The sequence below is a fragment of the Myotis myotis genome, unplaced genomic scaffold, assembly GCF_014108235.1.
Source record: "Myotis myotis isolate mMyoMyo1 unplaced genomic scaffold, mMyoMyo1.p scaffold_m19_p_3, whole genome shotgun sequence".
Taxonomy (NCBI): Eukaryota; Metazoa; Chordata; class Mammalia; order Chiroptera; family Vespertilionidae; genus Myotis; species Myotis myotis.
Window position 1 is genome coordinate 83,660,727 of NW_023416335.1, and position 12,675 is coordinate 83,673,401.

At 34.0% G+C, this 12,675-nt stretch overlaps 1 protein-coding gene across 1 annotated transcript in view; it reads right to left on the minus strand.

Moving 5' to 3' along the window:
* Window positions 1-12,675, minus strand: part of TSC22D1 (TSC22 domain family member 1) — a 145,788-nt gene that overhangs the window by 90,208 nt on the left and 42,905 nt on the right. The window lies entirely within an intron of this gene.

Sequence of the window (12,675 nt, forward strand, 5' to 3'; positions counted from 1 at the left end):
CCTGTGAGAAACATAAATGTTAAATGGCAAACCGACTCTTTCTAATCTAAATTTCTCTAATATGGAGCATAAACTGAGTCAAGACTACCAGTAGATAGATCTGTCAGGAAAAGGCCTCTAAGACCCGCTATGGGAATGATGCAGAGAACCTCCTGAACGAAGGAATGAAACTAAAATACTGAGAGAGGGTCATCTTCCTAAAAGAAACACAAGTATGAGATCAAAAGGATGAACAAAATAAAGAGCTGGACAAACAAACAAGCAATGATCACTACAAATCACACTAAATTAAAAAAATTTCTCATGATGTTCTTAAACTCAAATGATTACTAACTAACCTTCCCAGAGATGCTCACAAGTCAGAACTGCTTCCAAGTTCAGAAAGGCTTCAAACCAACACCTAAAGCCAAACTGAAACCAGTTTAAATATTTTATTTGCAAAATTAGAAACAGATCTAATTTTTCAGTTTTGGAAGCCCTGAATAATAGAATCATTAAGTACCAATTATTTTCATCAAGTATCAGAGTCTATAAATACATTCTAAAATTTTGGGGGGCAAGTAACATTTTTTACCATCATGGAAAGGCTGGAAGAATGTTACAGTTCAAGTTAATTCAGCTTTTACAGAAAATTATTTCAATAACATTATTGTGAGCTTACCTTTCACTGATTACTTTTTTTTTTTTTTTACTAAGTAAAAGAAAAATAAGAGTGGCACCTTAAGATTCCATGAAATAAAGGGAATAAGCCAGTCAACTGTGCTATTAGCAAATAGCAAGCAAAAGCAAACAAGATCCTTGGTCTCTTAGGGGCTTTTAGCTAGAGACAGAAATGGTCCACAAAATTGTAAAAACGTGCTTGTAAGCAATGGGACAGTATGCACGTGGCACTATGGGAGCAACCAGGATGGTGACCTAACTTATTCAAGAGCATCTGATGTGTTCCTGAAATGATCACTGGATTGAGACAAAGGATGAGACAGAGAGAGACAAAAACACCCAAAAGTGGCCAAAGGTAAGACTGGAGAGAGACAGGACCTTGGTCTTTCTGGGTGTCACAAATTAAATTAAGGATTTTTGTTGCTACCTACCCATGGATCCTAAGAGCAATAGGAAACCAACTGAATGTTTAAGTCCAACATCATTGAATTTGTATTCTGAGAAACATCACTCAGGCTGCACTGTGAAGAATGATTCAATTAGCACAAGGATGTATATAAGACCAATTAGAACTGTTATAGTTCAAGTTAGGAAATAATGGACTAATCCAGAGTAGTGGAGACACAGAAATAGGCTGCTGAAATATTTTAGACACAAAAATCAAAAGGACTGGATAAAAAATTGGGTAAAGGTGTAAGGAATACACCGATATGCAGGAAGATATCTAGTGTTTTGGCATGCATAACTGGATGGGCACGGGTGATGTTCACTAAAAGGAGGAATAGTAAAGGAAGCCCAGATTTGAAGGGGTAAAGACCATAAATTTAAAAAATGTGTTTGAAGTGCTCTTGGGCACAAAGAGATGCCAAGTAGGTAATTCACTCTATAAAGTTGGATGAGTGTTATTAAACATGGATTATCAGTATAAAGGTACAGTATTCCCCCTTTATCCGTGGGGATATGTGTTAAGACCCCCAATGAATGCCTGAAACCTCAGATAGTACCAAATCCTGCATATGTTTTCCTATACACACATACCTATGATAGTTTCATTTGTAAACTAGGCAATTTCACAGATAGAAGATTCGTTCTTACTGCAGAATTTAGCAATCTCAGCATAGAATTTCTTTTTCTTTCCTTATTAAGTTAAGAACTTTCACCTTTTTACTTAAAGTATTTCACGACTTCTTTTCAGCTCACTACTCTTGAACTTTGGGAACACTATTAAGTAAAATAAGGGTTATTTGAACACAATATTGAGATACCCTGGTAGTCAATCTGAAAATCAAATGGCTACTAAGTGACTAACAGGTAGACACGCTGGACAAAGGGATAATTCATGTCCCAGATGGGACAGAGCAGAAAAGCATGAGATTTCACCACAATACTCATAGTTCACATGCACATTTTAGAACTTATGAAATGTTTATTTCTGGAATGTTTCATTTAATATTTTTGGACTATGGTTTACTGTGGGTAACTAAAACCATTGAAAGTGAACCTGCAGATATGGGGGGACTTCCATAATTAATATACAGTATGTAGAGAGACACCAAAGTAATTGAAAGATAATGACCCAAGGACCCAGCCTTAGAAACTGCAATATATAAAATAAAGCCTGGATAGAGTGAGAATGAGTTTGCAAATAAGACTAAGGAACAGCCGAAAAAATACAAGGAAATCTGAGGAGTAAAGACTCACAGACCCGAAAATGTGAAAAGAGAATGCTTCCATCCTGATGAGTGCTGCTGAAAGCACATGTAATGACAAGGTATGAAAACTGTCTCTTTGATTTGGTGATAATGTCACTGATAACAGCAATACTATTATTTGAATAAAGTTACTAAGATGTAGAAACAAGACTGAAGTGGACTGAGAAGTGAGTGGCATTGACGAAATGGAGAGAATGTTATAGTCAGTTTTTAAGTTTGTGAACAGAGTAAGCAGTGAGGCAGTAGCTACAGTTAGATATAATTTTTAATTGGACAGAGTTTAATATGTTTGCATGCATACAAGGATCTAGATGAAAGGAAGAAGTTAAAGATTAAAAAAAAAGGAATAAGAAAACCTTAATACCTCTAAGAAAGCAGAGGTAATATGAGGAAGAGCATAGGTGGGAGAGAAAAGATGGTGATGGAAGTTAAGATTTATATATGATATCAGGAGAATGAAGTCTTTCTTTCTCTGTAAAATAGGAAGTGAGATATCTGTTGAGAAAGCTGCACGTTATAAAATGTGTTTTCTAATGTAATAAATTTTGAATGAGAAAGCCTTTATATAGTAACAGAAACACTTTTATGTTTATTCAACCTGGCACATAGTAATGATATATATTATCCCATTTAACCCTCAAAACAACCCAGTAAGGTATTAGCTCCTTCACAGATGAAGAAACTGAGGCATAGAGAGGTGTTTTTCTATTTTAATCTTTCATTGATTCCTTTCCAAAACTTCAACAGCTATCCAACATCACTAAAGTGTCAATGCAACTGACCTATTTATGAGTGAATCTCCCTCACTAGATGGGGGCATCTCAAAGGCTGCCTATATCTTCCTCATGGAAATTATTTGTCCAGTGTCTACTATGAGGCAGGTACTGTAGAAGTTAAAAAATAATATAAGCAACACACAATAACCCCTGGTTTTCTAAAAAAAAAAAAAAAAAAAAAAAATCAGGCAAGATCATTTAGGGCCTCATAGGCCATGATAAAGATTTTAGATTTGATTGTTTTTACAAAGGAAAGCAATTGTGTATCAAGCATGAAATGTGTATGATTTTACTTATGGTTTAACATTATAACAAATATTCTGTGAAGAACACAGAAATCCAGAGATTAAGCAAAGAGACCAGTAGGGCTACTGCAATAGTCGGGCAAGAGATGATGGTGCTTTCGAGTAGAGGCTGATAGATGAACATAGTGAGAAGTGAACAGGTTTGAGAGACATTTAGGAGGTAAATCTGATCTTTAAGAAAGGCACAAAGAAAATTCAAAGGAGAAGAGACAGTCTTAACAAATGGTATTATACAACCACACACAAGTGACCTTACAAAAAAGTTAACTCAAAATGGATCACAGACCTTAATGTAAAAAAACTATAAAAATTCTAGAACACAGTAGAAAATCTAGGTATGATCCATTAAAGAAAAAATTGATAAAGTGTATTTCATTAAAATTTAAAAATTCTGCTTTGCAAGAGACACTGTTAAGTGAATGAAAAGACAAGCTAGACTAGAAAATATTTGTAAAACACTTATCTGGTAAAATATACAAAAAAGTCTTAAAACTCAATAGAAAAACAAACAACTAACTTTAGAAATGGGCAAAAGATCTGAACAGACACTTCACCAAAGATTTATACAGATGGAAAATGTATACAGATGGAAAAGATACTCAAAAATTGACATCATTAGGGAATTAAACAAATTAAAACAATGAGATACCACCATACATCTATTAAAGTGGCTATGATCCCAAACTCTGACACAATCAAATACTGGTGAGGATGTAGAGCAACAAGAACTCTTACTTACTGCTGGTGAGGCTATAAAATGGTACAGCCTCTTTGGAAGACAGTTTAGTGGTTTCTTGCAAAGTTAAGTATAGGTTTACTATCAAATCCAGCAATTGCACTAGAAGGTTATTTTTTCCAAATGAGTTGAAAACATGTCCACAAAAAGCCTGCACATGAATGTTTATAGCAGCTTTATTCCTAAGTGACAAAAATTGGAAGCAACCAAGATGTCCTTCAAAGTTGAATAGGTAAACAAAACATGGTAAATCTATACAGTGATAAAAACAAATTTGCTATCAAGCCACAAAGACAAGGAGGAAACTTAACTGCATATTGCTAAGTGAAAGAAGCCAGTAAAAAAAAAAAAAAAAAAGGCTACACACTGTGTGATTCCAACTATATGACATTCTAGGAAAGCAAAACAAGAGACAAAAACATATGAACAATAAAATGACAATAAATACATATCTATCAACAACTGAACTTAAAAAAAAAAACAAAATAAGTGGACAGGCAAAACAAAAATGATACAGAAAACATTTTGATGGTTGCTAAATGGGAGGGAAGTTAGGGGGATGAGTAAAAAAGGTGAAGAGATTAAGAAATATAAATTGTTACAGAATAGTGATGAGGATGTAAAGTACAACATAGGGAATATAGTTAATAATCTATATATATATATAAAAGCCCAGCAACCGAATGATGAAATGACCAGAACTGGTCGACCAGTCACTATGACATGCACTAACCACCAGGGGGCAGATGCTCAATGCAAGAGTTGCCCCCTGGTGGTCAGTACACTCCCACAGTCGGAGTGCCGCTCGGATGCCTAGGATGAGCGATGCTCCCACTGTGGGCCAATCCCCACAGGCCACACCCTGACCAGTGCACAAATCCGTGCACCGGGCTTCTAGTATTCTAATAATTATGTATGGTGTGAGATGAGTATGAGATGTACCATAATGATCACTTAGTAAGTCATGTAATGCCTAATCACTAGTGTACACCTGAAACTAATATAATAATGTATGTCAACTGTAACTAAAAAATAAAAAAGTGGCCCGGCCAGTGTGGCTTAATGATTGAGTGTCAACCCATGAATCAAGAGGTCACTGGTTCAATTCCCAGTCAAGGCATATGCCCAGGTTGCAGGCTTGATCCTCAGAAGGGGGCATGTGGTAGACAGCCAACTGATGTTGCTCTCTCATCGATGTTTCTAACCCTCTTCCTTCCTCTCTCTCTAAAATAAATACAGACATATTTTTTAAAGAGAAAAAAGAAAAAGAAAGAACTGATTTAAATTAATAAAAGAAAATATCAGTGGTTGCCAGGGATTGGGATGGCAAGGGATGAATAGGTAGAGAAGATTTTTAAAGGCAGTGAAACTTTTCTATAAGGCCATGCTGGTGAATACAGGACATTATGCATTCAACAAAACACATAGAATTGTATGACTTAAAGTCCTAATGTAAGTGATGGGCTTTAATAAATGAAAACTGGTTAAACTACAACATGTACCAACTAATGCAAGATATTAGTAGATGAAACAAGGGGAAAGGCATTAACAAGAAAACTGTATTTTCTGCTTAATTTTCCTGTAAGCCAAAAAAATGGCTAAAAAAAATAAAATCCAAAAACAATTAGACTAGTGGATAATGAATAGATTGTATATGACAGGTGAAGAGACTGCTCCAGGGGTTTTGACATAATGAGATGAACACTGGTGCTGCACTGAGATGAGGAAGACTAAGGGGAAAATAGCTCAAGTTTGAATGTGTTAATTTTTAAAAATTATCTAAGGGGATATCAAGACTGGAGCTGAGGAAGTAGCTGAGAGATAAAAACTTGAGGAGAGTTAATAAGGGAATGAATAAGATAAGATCATCTAAGTGTAAAAGGAGAAGAGGTTAAGGAAAAAGCTCAAGGACTGGGCATTGAACTACATTCCATAGTTGGATGAAAGAGTAAGATCAGCAGCAGCAACTAAAAAATAAAGGCTGTGAGGGAAACCAGAAATAAGCCAAGTAAAACACGTTTCAGAAACACATTTCAACTACATTAAATTCTACTATAGGTCAAGTAGGAAGGGGGAGGTAAGTATACATGGATCTGGCAACAAGGAGCCCCTAGGTGGCCTTGACAAGAGCAGTTATAGAGGTAATAGAAGCAAAGGCAAAATTGGAATAGATTGAAAAATAAATAAAATTTGAGAAATTATAACATGAGTAGACAATTCTTGGTAATAAAAGTGAGCAGTAGTAGAGTGTGAGAAAAGGGTCAGGGTGGTTTCCATTTCTTAAGATAATACATGACTGCAAAATTAGATGCTGATGGGAGTGATCCTAGTAGAGAGGAAGATTTGCTCATTGAGAACATACTTAAGCCACAAAGTCCTTGACAAGAAATAAGAGATAGATCCAGGTTCTAGAGGACAATGAAAAAAATTTCTTTGAAGAGAGGTAGAAACATTTTAATAATACCAATGCTTGAGAGATAGATGAACTTTAGTAGGTAGATACTTCAATAGGATTAAGTGAATGCAATTAAATAACTACAAAGGTTTAGAAGTCTCCTAATAAAGCACTATTACTTGTTAAGACTCAAAATAAATTGAAGGCAAATTCAAATATTTAAAAATTCATTCTAGTTTCCAGTACAAGGTGTCACCCCCCTGAACACAATGAAAAAAGGAAAAAAATAGCTAAACTAAAAGCCAACAAGTCTTCTTAGATCCATCAGAGAATCAAGGTCACAGGACACACTGCCACCCCCAATACTGAAGAACCAGGCAAATACAGAAAAACCACAGCTTATCAGAAGAAAAAACCACCACTGTAGCCAGCAATAGGTAGAAAACCTAAAGGGAACTAAACAAATGGAACTACAAACAAAAATCTTTACACATTGAAGGAAGGACATTTGCCAATGTTAGATCCAATTAGGTGATAATATCCAAAATATATAAGAAACTCATACAAATTAACAGAAAACACACAATCTAATTAAAAAATGGATAGAGGACCTGAATAGGTATTTCTCCAAAGACATACAAATGGACAATGGACATATGAAATGATGCTCAAGTCACTAATCATTAGAGAAATGTAACTCAAACCCATAATGAGATACCACACCTATTAGAATGACTATTATAAACAAGTGTTGTCAAGGTTGTGGAGAAAAGGGAACCCTTATGTACTGCTGGTGGGAATGCAAACTGGTGCAGCTATTGTGAAAAACAGTATGATAGGGGAATAAATGGTGATGGAGGGGACTTGAGGTGGTGAACACACAATACAATGTATAGATGATGTATACAAATCGTACACCTGAAACCTATAAAATTTATTAGCCAATGTCATCCCAATAAATTCAATAAAAAAAAAAAACCCTATAAAACAAAAAAAAAAAAAGAACTTTCTTAGAACCCAGCAATCCCACTTCTGGGAACTATAAAACACTAATTAGAAAAGACATATGCATGCACCCTTATGTTCATTGCAGCATTATTTACAATAGTCAATATATGGAAGCCACTTAAGTGCCCATCAATAGTCAAATGGATAAATATGATGTGGCAAATTTATTAACAGATACCAAATCACAGATTCAGGAAGCTCAGAGAATATGAAACAGGATGAATACCAAAATATTTGCACTTAGGCATATCATATTCAAACATCAGAAGATAAAAAACAAAGAACAAAATATCTTGAAAGAAGCCAGTGGTATCAGTAGAGAAAGGAAAACCTTACCTACAGAGAAAAAAGAATAAGAATTACATGGCTATTTCTTCAGAAACCATGCAAGAAAGAAGAGTGGAGTAAAATATTTAAAACACTGAAAGAATAAAAACAACCAATCTAGAATCTTGTATCCAGCAAAATTATCCTTCAAAAGTGAAGGAGGGAATAAAAAACTTTCTCAAACAAAATTGAAGGAAATTTGCCCAGCCAGCATGGCTCAGTGGTTGAGTATTGACCTATGAACCAGGAGATCACAGTTCAATTCCCAGAGTACATGCCCGGGTTGTGGGCTCTATCTCTAGTCAGGAGGCAGCCAATGATTTTCTCTCATCATTGATGTTTCTCGATCTCTTTTTCTCTCTCTCCCTTCCTCTCTGAAATCAATAAAAATATATTTTTAAATGGGGGAAATTTGTCACCAGTAGGCCCACCTTGAAAGAAATGCTAAAATAAGTTCTCCAGAGAAAAGATCTATATAGTTTCTTTCTGGAAGGGCATCAGAAAAAAAATTTTAAAAGGCAAAAAAAACCCTTTATTTTTAAAATTCTAAATTGATCGTATCACACAGTTTGTTCAAAATGACAGCAACAATATACTGGACAATTACAGCTTATCGAAAAGTGAAGTAAAGGTCAGCAATGTTGTAAGTGATGGAGGAAGGATGTGGGAATACTCAATTATAATGTACCTGCACTACTCATGAAGAAATATGTTATTTGAAGGTGGATTCATTATAAATGTATGTTGCAAACTCTAGTGCAACAACTACAAAAAATATCTTAGAAGTATAATGATATGCTGGAATTTCATAAAATGCTCAAAATCAAAAGAGAGTAAGAGTAGAAGAAAAAATAAATTTTAAAAGTATAAGGGCAATCAATAGAAAATATACATATTAACCCAGCCATAATAATAATCACTTTAAATGTAAATGGCTGAAACATATCAATTTAAAGACAGAGACTATGGAGTGGATAAAAAAACAAGACCAAACTATAGGTTGTCTATATGAAACCCACTTTAAATATAAGGATAAAGGGAGATTAAAAGTGAAGGGATGAAGAAAGTTACACTATGATAAAACTAATCAAAAGAAAGCTAGAATAGCTTTATTTTAAGCTAGAATAGCTTAATTTCAGGAAAAGCAAACTTCAGAACAAGGAAAAGTTATCAGACATAAAGAGAGACATTACATAATGAAGGGCTCAATTCCCTATGAATAACAATCCTTAATAAGTATTTATTAACAGCAGGGCCTTAAAATAGGTAAGACAAAAACTGATAGAACTGAAATGAGAAGTAGATGAATCCACTATGCTACTTAAATACTTTAACACTGTTCTATCAGTAATTGACAGATCTAGCATGTAGAAAATCAGAACAAACATTTTTAGCTGAACAACACTGTCAATTAACTGGACCTAACTGACATCCAAACAATATTTCATCTAATAACAATAAAATACACCTTCCCAAGCCCACATGGAACACTGACCAAGAGTAAGGGCCATAAATCAAAAAAATTTTAAAGAACAGAAATCATACAAAAGTATGCCCCTAGCACAACAGAAATAAACCAAAACTCAGTAACAGATACCAAATATTTGCAGATAGATGGAAAAGGCCAAAATATTGGATATTAAACAGCACATTGGTAGGGGGGAAAAAAGTCTTATTAGAAACTTTTAAAAAAGAAAATGAAAATACAACCTATAATTCTGAGATGCAGCAAAATCAGTACTTTTAAAGAGCAAAATAAGGCAAGCAGAAGAAATAAAAAATAAAGCAGAAATCAATGAAACTGAAAACAGTAAGATAAATAAAAGTTAACAAAATAAAAATCTCATTATTTTATCAATAAAATTGAAAAATCGCTAGCCAGGTCAACAAATAAAAGGAAACAAGACGCAAACAAGTAATATCAGAAATGAAAGGGGTATCACTACTGATCCAACGGACATTAAAAAGATAATATGGAATATTATGAATCACACTCTCCCCACAAATTTAATACCTTACATGAAATGGACCAAGTCCTTAAAAGATACAACCTACCAAAACTTACACAAGAAAAACAAACTGAGTAAGCTTATATCTACTGAATAAACTGAATCAATAACCTTCTAAAAAGAAAGCACCAAGCCCAGATAGTTTCATCAAATATGCAATGAATTTTAGCAAATATTTAATAAAATGATACCAATTCTCCACAATCTCTTCCAAAAAGTAGAAACCGAGGAAATAATTCCTAATCCATTCAATAAGGCCAGCCTAATATTAAAATCAGAAAATGGCATTAGAAGGAAAATTAAAGACCAATATCTCTCATTAAGACATATTCTTGACAAAATATTAACAAACCAAATTCAATGAGTAAAAAGACTGTACACCATAGTCAATTTTGATTTATTACATGGATGCAAGGCTGATTGAATATTCAAAAATCCACTATGTAACCCACCACATCAATGGGCCAAAAAGAAAAAATCATATGATCATATCAATAGATTCAGAAAAACCATTTGGCAAAAGCCGGTATCAATTCATGATTTTTTTAAAAAAACTATGAAGTAACTAGAATCAGAGGGGGGACTTTCTCAAGGTGATCAAGAATATCTACAAAAAACCTAGAGCTAACATCATACTTATTGGTGAGACATTATATGCTTTCCTCCTAATACAGGGAACAAGAGAAGAAGAAAAAATAAAAATGTCTTTGCAAATCCCTATGAAGAAAAAAACTCCTGCAATAAGTAATTATAGCATGGTTGCAAGATACAGCTAATGTCAATTGTTTTCCTATATACAAACAATGAACAATTGAAATTTGGAATTTAAAATGCACAATTAACATTAGCACCCCAAAAATAAAGTATTTAGGTATAAATCTAACAAAATATGTACAAAGATAGATAGATGATAGATAGATAGATAGATAGATAGATAGATAGATAGATAGATAGATGATAGATATAGATGGAAAATATTACAAAATGTTGATGAAAAATCAAAGATATAAATAAATGGAGAGATACTCCATGTTAATAAGCCTAAATACTGTTAGATGTCAGTTCTTCCTAAATTGATCATTAGATCCAATGCAACCCCAATCAAAATCCCAAAAGTCATTTTATAGAGACAAATTGTTTCTAAAAGCTATATGAAAGTCAAAAGACACAGAACAGCCAGCACAATACTGAAGAACAAAATCAGAGGACTGACACTACCCAACTTCAAGACTTACCAAAAAGCTACAGTATTCAAGACAGTGTGGTATTGTGGCAAAAGTACACAGGCCAATGGAACAAAATAAAAGCCCAGAAATAGACTCATACAAATATAGTCAACTGATCTTTGAAAAAGAAGCAAAGAAAATTCAAAGGAGAAAGGACAGTCTTTTCAACAAATGGTGTCATAACTGGACACATACACACATAATTCGTTCACCTTACACCTTTCAAAAAAGTTAACTCAAAATGGATCATTAACCTAAATGTAAAAGTCAAAACTGTAAAATAACATAGGAGAAAATCTAGAAGACCATTGGTTGGTTTGGTGATTAAGTGGACTTCATCAAAATTTAAAACTGCTCTGTAACAGACACCACTAGCAGGGAAAATGAAAAGGCAAGCCACAGAATATTTGCCAAACACTTATCTGGTAAAGGACTGGTATAAAAAAAAAACAACAAAAAAAAACCTGTTTAAAACTCAACAAGACGACAAATAATTGATTTTTAAAATGGGCAAGAGATGTGGACACCTTGCCAAAGATGATTTTTAAAAAGGCATTGTATATTTCCAAGTAAAAGACATCAGTCTGAAAAGGATACATATCCAACTATATGACATTTCAGAAAGGCAAAACTACAGACAGAAAAAGATTTGTGGTTGTCAGGGGTGGGGAGTGAAGGAAGGGATGGGTAGGTGGAGCACAAGCCATCTGTAGGCCAATGAAACTTCCATGACACTAACTATGATACAGTATTATGTAATTGGCAAAAGCCATATAACCGTATGACACAGAGCAAACCCCAATGTTAACTATAAAAGTGAATGACATACCAATACTAGGTTCATTATTTGTAACAAATGCACCACAGAAAAGCAAGATGTTAATAATAGAGGAAAGTATGGGAAGGGACACCTGGTATTCATGTGTGACAGAACTCTGTACTTTCTGGTCTATTTTTCTGTAAAACTAAAACTTTTTAAAGTCAATTAAGAAATGCATAGTAAGTAAAATATCTTTTATCTACTTTCAACACTGAGGTTCTACATGAAATTTTCCTGAGAATATGCATTCTTTGGGGCAAAGATGTTTAGCAATCAGTGGTACAAGGTAATTCTTTTAATTTTGACAGATCTTTCAAACGCCATCTTTGTTTCTTACTGATTATGTGCCTTTGGGCAGTTTTTGTTACCCGAGCTTCAGTATCTTCACATGTAAAATACAAAAATTACCTTTCTCACAGGTCAACTGGATTAATTACATAAAATATTTGTAAAGCACCTAGCCAAAGCTGTACAGAGTAAGCATGTTAAAAGTCTGTTCCTTTCTTTCTTCCTCATTTACCCTAAAATTCTTTCTAATTCAGGTAAGGTAGAATATACTCTACATATCAAGCCAGTGTTTCTCAAACAAGGATACTTGTACCCTTAAGAGGTACACACAACTATTAAATAAAAAACTCATGTCTTCCTGAAACTTAATTTAAAATTTGGGAGAAAAAAGTTAAATATTTAACTGGTAATTT